The sequence below is a fragment of the Pygoscelis adeliae genome, unplaced genomic scaffold, assembly GCF_000699105.1.
Source record: "Pygoscelis adeliae isolate BGI_AS28 unplaced genomic scaffold, ASM69910v1 Scaffold358, whole genome shotgun sequence".
NCBI classification, from domain to species: domain Eukaryota; kingdom Metazoa; phylum Chordata; class Aves; order Sphenisciformes; family Spheniscidae; genus Pygoscelis; species Pygoscelis adeliae.
Genome location: NW_008825429.1, coordinates 604,276 through 617,003, shown reverse-complemented (window position 1 = coordinate 617,003; position 12,728 = coordinate 604,276).

Here is a 12,728-nt window from a genome sequence, read left to right as displayed (position 1 = left end):
AACTAGTCAGAGAGGAAGATGGGGAAACAGAACATGGGGGAAACATAACATCCATTTTTAAAAAGGGAAAAAAGGAAGACCCGGGGAACTACAGGCCAGTCAGTCTCACCTCTGTGCCCAGCAAGATCATGGAGGAGATCCTCCTGGAAACTACGATAAGGCACATGGAAAAGAGAGAGGTGATTGGTGACAGCCAGCAAGGCTTCACTAAGGGCAAATCGTGCCTGACAAACTTAGTGGCCTTCTACGATGGGGTTACAGCGCTGGTGGATAAGGGAAGAGTGACTGACATCATCTACCTGGAATTGTGCAAAACATTTGATACTGCCCCGCACAACACCCTTGTCTCTAAAATGGAGACACATGGACTTGATGGGTGGACCATTCGGTGGACAAGGAATTGGCTAGATGGTCACACTCAAAGAGTTGCGGTCAACAGCTCGATGTCTGGGTGGAGACCAGTGATGAGTGGTGTCCCTCAGGGGTCCGATTTGGGACCAGTATTATTTAACATCTTTGCCGGGGACATGGACAGTGGGATTGAGTGCGTCCTCAGCAAGTTTCCGGATGACACCAAGCTGAGTGGGGTGGTTGATACTCTAGAGGGAGGGATGCCATCCAGAGGGGCCTTGACAGGCTTCGAGAGGTGGGCCTGTGCGAACCTCATGAAGTTCAACAAGGCCAAGTGCAAGGTCCTGCACCTAGGTCAGGGCAATCCCAAACATGGATGCAGGCTGGGTGACAAGCGGATTGAGAGCAGCCCTGCAGAGAAAGGCTTGGGGGTACTGGTGGATGAAAAACTGAGTATCAGCCGGCAATGTGCGCTCGCAGCGCGGAAAGCCAACCGCGTCCTGGGCTGCATCAAAAGAAGCGTGGCCAGCAGGTCGAGGGAGGGGATTCTGCCCCTCTACTCCGCTCTCGTGAGACCACACCTGGAGTACTGCGTTCAGCTCTGGGGCCCCCAGCGTAAGAAAGACATGGACCTGCACGAGCAGGTCCAGAGGAGGGCCAACAAGATGATCAGGGGGCTGGAGCCCCTCCCGTATGAGGACAGGCTGAGAGAACTGGGGTTGTTTAGCCCAAAGAAGAGAAGGCTCTGGGGAGACCTTATAGTGGCCTTCCAGTACTTAAAGGGGGCCTACAGGAAAGATGGGGAGGGACTCTTTATCAGGGAGTGTGGTGACAGGACGAGGGGTAACGGTTTTAAACTGAAAGAGGGTAGATTTAGATTAGAAATTCTTTACTGTGAAGGTGGTGAGACTCTGGGACGGGTTGTGGATGACCCCTCCCTGGAAGTGTTCAAGGCCAGGTTGGATGGGGCTTTGAGCAACCTGATCTAGTGGAAGGTATCCCTGCCCATGGCAGGGGGGTTGGAACTAGATGATCTTTAAGGTCCCTTCCAACCCAAATCATTCTATGATTCTATATATGGCAGCAAAAATACAGAGCAACCAGGGACACAACAAGATACCAACTGGCATATGGCTCCTGTAAGTCTCATTCCAGGTACATATCATACACCAACAGCAGTGTTTTGCTGAAATGGAGACTGCCACCTCATTTGATTCCTGCCTCCAGCAGACCATAAGCCAGCAGAAGCTGCTGAGGCTGAAATTACCGGATCATTTTGACTCTAGCTTCAACCCAAATGGAATAATGAGACCCCTAAAAAGGCACTCATCTCTTTCTGACAAACCGCTAACCACATTCATTGTCTCTATGGTTCTCCATGATAGAACTGCAGTACTGTCTCCTGTTGTATGAAAAATTGATATGCAGCTTCCAGGATCACAAAGCATGGCCACTCCTGTAGTGTAGCTTTGCAGAGCTCCTACCTTCCAATCAGAAGAAGGCAGGAACAGACAGCATATCCAGTACGTTCTCCCTTCCAGCAGAGGTATATGTTGTCCAAAGACTACAGGAAAATCTTAGAGGAAAACCCTCTCATCTCACTTCACCCCATCAGCCAAGAAATAAGACTGAGAAACTACATGCATTAAGAAGGACTTAGAGAGTGTCATGTGTTTACAGCTGCCTTGGACAAAATACGCAGGACAATATTAGCTACTATCATCTGAGGCATATGTCTCATGCAGTAGGTACCAGGCACTAAGTTTGAAATCCAGAGACTGACTTTTGGAACACGCACTAAAACCAAGACCAATATGTGTAACTAAATGAGCTGTCTCTTTGAAAAGCTGCACAAGACTTCAAATTGAACGTGGAATAGGAAGCCAGACTGGAGAACAGGTAAGAATGAAGAACTGTATGAGATCTGAGAAATATCAATTATTTTTCTGGCAAGAGGTGACTTCTCAGCATTTACTGATCACTATACGACATTCTGAAACTCCTTTTCCAAATACCAACAGCCCCTGCTTCTTGAACCAGTCCAAAGAACTATGTTTCCTAGGAAGTTTCTGAACTCTATCCTGATGCAAGAACCAAAAAAAGGAATCCCTGGGAAGTTTGTCAATAAAGGGAAAAAAGTTAAGCAGGAACTCATCTCCTGAGTACAGGACTCATGCCATTCATGGTTGTATTCACCCTGAGGGAAAGAAATTTTCAAATTCTTGTCCAAACCCATGAATTGAACCCGCTTAGAACACACACTTTTACTCACAAACTATAGCAAGGTTGTACTATGAACTAGTTACTAGAAAAGCTGTGCTCTGGCTAGCGAACAAAACCAAACAGCTGTCACAGAAGAATTCTCCTCCGACACGGCCTTGCTGGCTACTACAATTGCTGTGCAAGGATAAATGTGACCACAGCAACTGGATTCCATTTTGTAGTTCAACAACCCAGGCACAGAATGTCTACCTTATATTTCCTACCAGCGCACAGAAGACTGAAGCAGGGAGAAGACCGAAATTTATTAAACCACCACACAATGGCAAAACGATCTTGCACATGAGAAACCTCAAACCCAAATGCAAAACCCAGTGTAAGCAGTAAGCAAAACTAATAGGGTGCCGCAGGCTCTGTGCTGGCAAATGTAGAGAACTTACTAGGTACATCTGCAGGCTACAAACTCCCAAGGATTTTGTTGCATCACACTGGAATCTCACCAGAGTAATTAACAAAACAAATTATATTATGCCAGCAGTACTCCCTCAAAGTCTGTATGTTTCTGGAAGGGACAATTGACAAAAACATTGCACTGTTCAATTAAAAACATGTGCATTGCAAAGCTGAACTGTTCCTAGACTATTTGTTCCAGTGATTCTGAAGATCTACAGGACCAACACAAATACTCAGCTAAGGGATAAGTCAGACACATTAGTCATCAGCTCTGTGTAACCATTAACACATCGAGGGAACTCATGTTCAAGTACCCAGTGTCGGCTCTTTTAATAAAATGGCATTATGAAGTCAATGACAGGTCGTACAATCTACCAATTTACTAATCCTATCATGACCAGAACTTGGGTGCATGACCTCTGTCCCCACCCTCCAGCACCGCTTCCTCTAGGCTCCTCGTGGATTTCTCTGACAGTGCTCTTCTCTCATCTTCTCTTTGGGTGCTCTCATCTGTTCACATTGTTCAGATTTCAGGTTTTTAATGCAGATCATTTAAACCTCCACTCAAACCAGCTTCTCCATCAACCTCATCCTGATCTCATGCCTCATGGATAAATTACCAATGGCAATCTGATCACCTTCCTCAAAATTCTGTCCCTACCCCACCTGCCAAGAGAAGGCATTCAATTCCCCCACCTCAAAAAAACATTTGGGTATTTGCATAACATTTTTACAACACTTCCAAAAATCCCTTATTGTGTTTGTTTCCGCAGGGAATGCACCTCTCTTCTTCATACATCAACTCATCAGTTTCCATCTTACCTACTGCAACTTTCTTCTCCCTGAACACACCAAGCCCTACAGTAACCTTTGTGACCAGCATTGTTAGAATCATGTTCGTAGTGCATCACTCTGAGCATGCAATTTCCACCCACGAATCTCTTCTCTGCATAAATTTCTCTCTGGCTTCACATCCCGGCCAACAGTATTTCATTCACACTTCATATTGAGACTCCAATGGCTAACAGGAAAGCCAGCTTCAGTGGTCCATTCATGGGGTTGGGTTTTTTTTTCAATTCACACTACAATTAAGGATCCCAAAGGGCCTAAACAAACAAACAAAAAAAGACAAAGGGTACATTCACACCATGTGAAGATCACAAGTGAGCTTCAACCTCCAAGCCTTTAAATCCACATGGTATATCATGCCACCAAATATTTATTGGCTTGGGTGTGGAAGCAGGACAGTCACATCCACACACATCAGGGTGATCCCATCATATTGCTTTGAGGCCTGTGCTAGCTTGGATAAAACCAGGCTGGCATTTCTGTGTCTTACATAGTTCCAGTAGTTTGCAGAGAGGCAGAGCATGTCAACACTGTAAACAGATTCCCTAATTTCAGTTCCACTGAAAACAAAACAACACAACCCTAACAGATCCCAACTCTTCCCCTTTCCTGCAAAGACATCAGTTCTAATAAGTACTAGCCAGGTCTGGATAACAAGACCCGGACAGTCTTAGAAAACTTCAGTAACATGCCTTTGAGACTCAGCATTACCTTCCCAAACTTTCTTCTGGTTGAATTCTTTATTATAAATTCAATTCTTTAAATCCCACAAGTCACAAAACATCGTTCTTTCTTCTCCACCCTTTGGGCAAAAAACGGCTAAAAGATTGCCCATGTTATATGCATGCCTTCGCCGAGCAGCTGTGTAGCTTTAGTGGCATGACCTCTGCTCTCCTCTTGAAAGGCTTCCTGCGATATGGCGGTATGGAAACATAGCAAGGCACATACAAAGTTTAGAATGTGTGCCCTGGTCACAGCATCACGAGAGCAGTAACAATCAAATTAAACAACAACCTCTTCACTAAAATTACCTATTTATTCTTCGCATTCTTTTCTTAGTTAAATTTTAGTCTTCCTCCCAGTCAAGGTGCCAATGTCTCCCTCTGTGCTTAATCCCCTATAACTAATCAGGTGTTTTATCGCCTGACAAATAATAAGGGAAGAGATACAAGGCATAGATATTTTTCATTCCTTTTTGGGTTTTGACCCCATATTTGAGGTTGACCTGTTGTATTTTTTTTAAAACAAAGCATCTCAGATTTAGTAAGTCTCCTAGATACCTATTCACCTTTTGCTTATTCTTATTGTTCCATTGAGCGTATCACAAGAGGTAGTCATATCTACTCACACACAATGTGCACCACCAGAACCTGTGGCTGATTTTTATTGGTAATCCAGCATACAATGAATAAACATACCTCTATGAAGCCAGGTAAAGATTTACCTATATGTCAGAGGGCCCTAAGTAACTCTCTGCATCGATCGGGAACTTCAGTTGGCAACACTGCCGTAAGGACTCTCATACTTTCTGTGGCAGAGGATTAATGTGCAGAGAAGCATTACATGTAGTTCCCAGTTTATGAAACAAAGACCAGGGTACCAAGGCATCCTTTTCCAGAAAATTGAAGTATGACTTCCTCATGGCCATGAAGGAGTCTGTGCTATAAAATTCTGAAGTATACGCTAGCAGAACCAGACTCAATATTGCCTGTCCAAACTAAAGTTACATCCCACCCTGGTAGGCATCTCTATTCTTTTAAGGTTCTCTCTTGCCTCTGACGTACCAGCACATTTTGAAATACAAAATTGAAGTATTTTCCCTTTTGTTTAGCTATGCATTTGACAGAAAGATTTGGATAACCCAGGTATAACAAAATCTCATGGTTTTGCAACAGTAACCAGAAATGACACTGCTGCAGGGGCAGGGATTGGGTGAGGGACTGACATTACCCTCAGCACCCACATCCCATCCTCTGGGCAACTACCATCCCTCCAAGCATACAGAACTGATTTACTCACAGAAGTGAAAACGTACCAGGCAGGAGAAGAAAGGGCAAAAGTAACAAAAGAGAGATTTAAAAATGGCTCACAGATCCATGCCGGGAGCAGAGAGAAATATACTTTTGTAGTGGCAAAGTTAGTACAAATTCTAGACCACCTAAGACCACAAAATAACACAGAAGGGCTCTGGGGACCTACCCCTGTACTAAAGACAGTAAAAGAGAGGACAAGAAGGCAGGCATGGCAGGTTTTTATCTGTGTTCTCAAATAAAAAACAATGTTATGTTTAAGGTGCATATCAGAAGTATCAACCCAGTAGCACAATTCTGAAAAACATGTATTTAAGGTACAGAAAAATCCTGACAGTCAACACCAAGGCCAGTAAGACATGGGCTGCATCAACAGAAAACGTTCTGTCCACAAAAGCACTCCACCACATCAAGCCAGAGTTGGGTGGTGGATTCCGTTCAGATTCCACATGCTTACATTGCAGTAGTCTCAGTAGATCATGACAGACAGAATATATTGTAATTTTCCAAAGCAGGGATATCAACTAAAAGTGCAACATGAGCTAGTGAATTTAAGAATTCAAGCTTAAAACACTGGTATTACTTCTACTGATTAGGTGCCTAGATGCGGCAGAACACCACCCACTGGGGCAGATGGTGCTTACATAGGACTCATGCAGTGCAAGTGCCTGTCACGTTTGTGACAGATGTAAACCATCTCTGGTTTACAAGTGAATTAACCCCGATTCTCAGACAAAGCAGTGATTTTCTTACTCTCCATCTTGGGGAGATGTTTGCACAATAAACACCAATAGGATCAGCTGTCTGACCAGACTTCACTGCATGGCTAGAAAAGTGTTAGGAAAGAAGATGGTACTGTGGCATGAGGTCTTAGACCACTGAAATGAACAGAAAATAAAAAATAAAACCCATGCTGAAATAGTAAGGATTTTTTCCAGCATGAACTTCCAGAAAACATCATCTAGAACCGGAACAACAGTGTAGAATTTTAATGTTTGAAAGGAGTTTTTCAGCTTGATAGAAAGTGGTGGTTTTGTTTGGTTTAACATGAAAAAAATGCAGCCCTAGCACTTAACTGCACCTTAAACATTGGACACAATTCTGTGTGTTTTCCAGCAGGTTTTCCAGTAGGCAGAAGACACACGCAGTGCATTAGTGTGCTAGAAAAAAAGGAAATTGAGATCTTGCTCAAGGGTCTGTATGTAAAGGGTCTGTATGGGCTATATTTAAGCACTCCCTGAAATATGTATCAAAGTTACAAGTCAAAAGTTACAATTTTCAAATAGAAACAGCAGCTCTGACCCCTCCTCTACCAACTTCATGCGACTACCAAAGCTCACTTTCATCCTCACCAACCTACACACGCAATCCATTTGTTTGCTTACTCTGTTTTAAAGCCGAAGAAATTCTATGGAGATCAACATATTACTTTAATAAAAGATTAGAAAGGAGCTGAGTAGAGAAGAGAGTCGTTTCCCAGGGGGCCCTTCCATATCCCAGGAGACTTAAAAAAGGTTATAAGGACCCCTGACTCCTATCTTGCCAATAGCCTATTTCCTTGCTTAGCTTACTTGAAAAGTCAAGCTCTGCCAAGCTCACTAGTAAGTAACTTCCCTCCAGTTGGGAAGTCGAGCTCTGCAAATGCCAACTGTAGTGCCAGTTCCAAGTGTCAGTCTTGCTGTAAGAAATTATGAAAAATCCCTTCCTTCCAGTTTAAACACTTCCCTGTCCTCTCACATACAAGACGCCAGAGAATCCCCTCCCTGCACCGTCCATAGGTGGCTATGGTGTGACAGATAGGGACAGCATGGCAACACAGGTAACACGCTCCTTCTCATCAAGGGAGAAATTGCTACAGAGAAAGGGGACAGTGCCTTCTCTGAACTCCTGCAGCAGACACATGCTGGAGGCACCACTTTACAAATGAAGACAAAGTTGAAAGAAAAGGCACCGACTTTATTTTCTCCTGTGGAAGACAAACAAAGTGAGGGTACGCTGACTTCTTCAAAAAAGCTGGGTAAGCACCTCTCCATCCTACATTCATGTCGAGCCCCAGACACGTCTTTTCTGAAGCACCTCAGCTGCAGACATCTTGCTTTGCCCTTTAGAAGAGAAAGCCGAGGGTCTGGGCCGTGGGGGCCAGGGTGTGACACAGGTTAAGGCCTCTTTCCACTTTAAAGCCTAAGTAGATCACAGGACACAAAAGGGTAAGGCTGAATGAAAATATCTGGACAAAAATTCAGGCCCAGGGAGGATCCAGGTTGTTTCTGGATCACAGACATGTTTCACTTTAGACACAGGAAACAAAAGATATCATGGACAAACTACAAAGGTGACAATAAAACTAATTACTTTCTATGAGGGGTGAAATTATCAGTAGCTTCAAATAGTTGCAGTAAAAAGCAAATTCAAAAAACTACACTGCACAAGCCTCTAAAATAGAGCAGAACTACTGAGTCTTTTTGTGAAGACTCGAATTCCTTATTGCTCTAGGGCCTGAAACAACAGATACACCATATAGCTTTCCCATCCAGAATGCACTTGGCGTGGATTCCTCTCCCTCCACATGAATTCACATTCCTTCACCAGATCAGCTTTTGAAATAAAATTTATGAGGTTTTGCAGTGTTAAAAAAAAAAACCAAACCCAAAACCAACCTGAATGGGAAGTCTGTCATCAGGGAAATGTAGTTTTTTCTCAAAGCTTTCCCCCAAACCAGGTGTATGCGGAAGCAGCATCTGGTAACTGAAGAGAAGTGAGCTCCCTTCCTAGCTTCCCCCAGGTGTACAGAAGCAGAGCCAGGTAACTTAGTGCAGACTTCAGATGCTTTTAATTACCCAACCCCTCGGTGTCCAGCCACCACTTCCAAGCTCTAGGTCTCATTTCCTTCCTCCAACTCCATCGCCCATGGAAGCTTCTTCTAAGGGACTGATCCAAAGTCTGGAGAGTATCATGGCTCAAGTGAAATAAGGCAACCAAACAACGTAAGTGTTTTACAGCGAGGAGAAAAAAAACATTAGTACACTTCTTCTGAGGCTTCTGCAGTAAATATCTCCCCTGTCAAACCAGTCTTATTAAACACAAAAAATGTTTTCTTCAAAATGCAATAAAAAAAAGCCACCAAACAGATTTCGAACAAACAACAACTTCTTCATTCACCATTGAAGTACTAGAGGACGCAGAGTGTCTTATTCAGAGACAATCCACTGTTTTGTTGCTAGAATTTCCACAAGGTGGATAGAAAGGAGAGATGGAAAAAGGGACACGCTCCCAAAGACAAATATAGAAATATTACTTGGAAATGCAGAGATTTAGTTAGGAAAGCATTAAGTTCAGCTGGAGCTCAAACTGGCAACAGATGTCAAGACTAATACGTATATTAACAGCAAGAAGAATTACAAGCAATGTATGTCTGCTACTGAATTGGGTTGACACAAAGCAATAATAAAGCAAGCAGTTGGGTGCTGATAGTAAAGGATGGTCGAGTTAGGGATCATCAATGCAAACCAGACATATAGGTGTCTATGGGATCTGAGAGGATGCATCCAAGTGTCCTATGAGAGTTGGCTGTCATAACTGCAGAGCCATTCTCCATTATCTTTCCAAGGTCATGGAGATCAGGGGACGGCCCCTGATGACTGGAAAGGGGCAAATACTACACTTATCTGCAAAAATGCAAAAAGACAGATCTAGGAAACCCCAGAGCAGTCATCCTTACTTCAGTGCCTGAGAAAATTATGGAACAGATCCTTATAGAAGCTATTTCCAGGTACATGAAGGACAAGATGGTGACTGAAAAAGCCAGTTTGGATTTACCAAGGATAAATCATGCTTGACCAATCTCAATACCTTTTCTGAGGAAGCAAGTTGCTCTGTGGATGAGAGGGGAGCTGTGAATGTCATGTACCTTTATTTTAGCGAAGCGTTTGACGTCAGTCTCCTTCAACATCCTTGCTGACAAGCTGCTAAGATATGGAGTAGACAGCTGGATCACAGGATCGTGGAAAACTGGCTAAACTGGCTCAAAGTCTTCAGTTACTGCAAAGAGGGTTGGTTAATGGCTCAAATTTGAAGTGGCGGCTGGTCACAAGTGGAGTTCCTCCAGAGTCGATACTAGGTCTGATACTATTCAATATCATTACAAACAACCCAGATGAGAGGACCGAGAGATCTAATCAGTCTTACAGGTAGCCATAGAGAAGACAGAGGTAGTCTTTTCATGAGGGCGCATGATGACCAGACAAGAGGCAACAGGCATGAGGATACTTCAGGAAAATTCTGTTTGGATATATAGAAACATTTCTTCACCATAAGAACAATTAAACAGTGGAACAGGTTGCCCTGAGAAGTGGTGGAACATCCCTCACTGGAAATACTCAAGATTCAGCTTGACAAGGCCCTGGATAACAAGGATGCTAAGGACGTGCTTTCAGTGGAAAGCTGGATCAGATGATCTCCAGAAATCCCTTTGAGCCTAGATTTTTCTATAGTTCTTTGATTCTAAGTTCCATCCTCCAAATCAAGGTAAGAATAGTCTGCAAAAGCTACAGACTTGCCATGCTGCAACTTCAGCAAGCTATTGCCCGGTACCTAAAAATGGTTCAATATACATATCCTATTAGACATGCAACTGTTTTATGAATAAGCATCCCATTAAAAAAAATTTATTTGTATTAAAGTTGGACTTGTTGGACTACCAGACTAAACAGCATATAGAAGGAAAACTCGGTAGGGTAAAAATTTCCAGTTCTCTGCAGAACTTCAATGCTCATTCACTGTCAATGGGAAGGAGTAAATAAAGAATCATAAAAGTGACAGGGGCAGGAGTGAGACTGAGTAAGAAAGTTTTAAATATTAAATTCAGCTTCAACAATAACCAAATTGTAAAGGCAGGGAAAAGAAAACCTCAGAGAACAGAATCGCCACTATCTGGTGTCTGCACCTTCCTCCAAGCTGGCTGATGCCAGCCAATTTCAGACCACCTACTGGACTGCAAACCAACTGTCCAATTCTGTACAGCTGTTCGCGTGTACTGCAGGTGGGGGTGGGAGAACAATAGGGTTGGTTCATTCACACTATTGATACAGCTGTCACAATGAACTGAAATAACATACACTCAGATTTGGAAACTTATCTGCAAAGTCGACTTCCACAGGACACATACAAGAACTCTGGAATGAAAGTGATGGATTTCAAGTTTCCCTGGAAGATTCTGATCTAGATTTTACCTTTCGCTGGAATGATAATCTTTTCTTAGCATCAGCAGCAAATTACTGTATTGGGTATAATACTGCTAAGACAGCGTCTTTCTACACCTAACAGAACAGCTGATCTCTGCTCTAATTTTCCTCATCTATAGTCTTGGATGTACAAGATGTGTGTTTAAGATTGCCAGCAATTATCATCAGTGTCAAAAATGTTTCTGATAGCCCAAAAGCAAGGTCTAACCCTAACAGAACCAGACACGTCAGTAAAGGCAAATATATACACATTCTGGAACACCAGCTTGCCAAAAATGCAGATTTTATGAAACTGTATGAAAAACAATTGCCTGAGCAAACAAAGTTAGGACAATGCATTCATTTTGTCCTTGTTCCTATTCCTACAGAACTAGACCTTTATTCTGATTCAGGTTGCCCCAAATTACTTGGGTTTACGTAACATTTTTTGTTTAGTACTTGGCTCTAGTCTGAATCTTTCAGTGCCCTCAGATGAGGAATCTGTGGGATATCATGCATGTAGTGATGCTTGAAGTAAGAAATGAAGTAAGAACTTGTGGCAAGTTACCAGTTTCCCACTCAAAAAACATTAGGAAACAAGTGAAGGATGTTAAGTGAGATGTATTTTCGCTATAGTGGTACAAGTCAGAACAAAGCTACTGATTCTTCCACTCATAAAGGGGGAAAAAACCCCAAAACACAGAGTACTAGCTCATATTCAGTGAGAAACATGGAAAATTCCTGTCAGAGCAATGATGAGAGCTCAGCTCATCACATACACTGCCTTGCACCAAGACAGCCTAGAAACTGGCCCAGTCCTGTGCAATAAAGTCAGCGCTTTGTCCCAGCAGGAACTACAGATTTGCTAGCTCTATGACATGGAACAATTACCCATGCATTCATTAACTCCACTGAAAGACACCTAACTTGTCCGTTATCTCTCAAGCCTACTTTCCACCAGCATCAGAATACAGAAAGAATGTAGGAATTTGGAATTTACCCAACGGAGCCCAAATCACATAAGATGAGCACCTAAAGGAAGAAAATCTAGAGCTCACTAGCAGAATTGCTTCTGTCTTCAACCTACTTCAGTGACAAGATCAGACTTAACCAAACCTTTGCTACATACTGCCATAACTTTAAAAAAAAAAAAGTCTCCATTTTATTCATATGAGAAGAAATTCAACTGTGACAAGGAACAGAGCACAGGGCCAAAAAGTGGCACTGGGTAGAGAGGAAAAAAGTAGTAATAGAGAGGGGTTTCCATCAGGGCACAAAGTAAGCCTTTTTAGAGCAAAGGCAAGACACCTGACTAACAGTCTCTAGTGAGAACAGTGAGTGTAAAAATAAAGTATAAATACTTGTATAAAGTATTCCAGTAGAGCTTTTATATTAAAATAATCAATATGAGACCCAGAAGGCTGTAAAACAGTCAAGTTAGTGTTAGCAACACTCATCTTTTTCATTTCCTCTGAAATTTTACCTTCTTACCTATTAAAAGAGAAACTGCTTCTTAACGACTACAAAAATTACTTTGCACTCATTCTCCAGGATAGACTTGAGTCATCTCAGCTGACAGAGATTTCCCACCGATTTTTGCCACTGC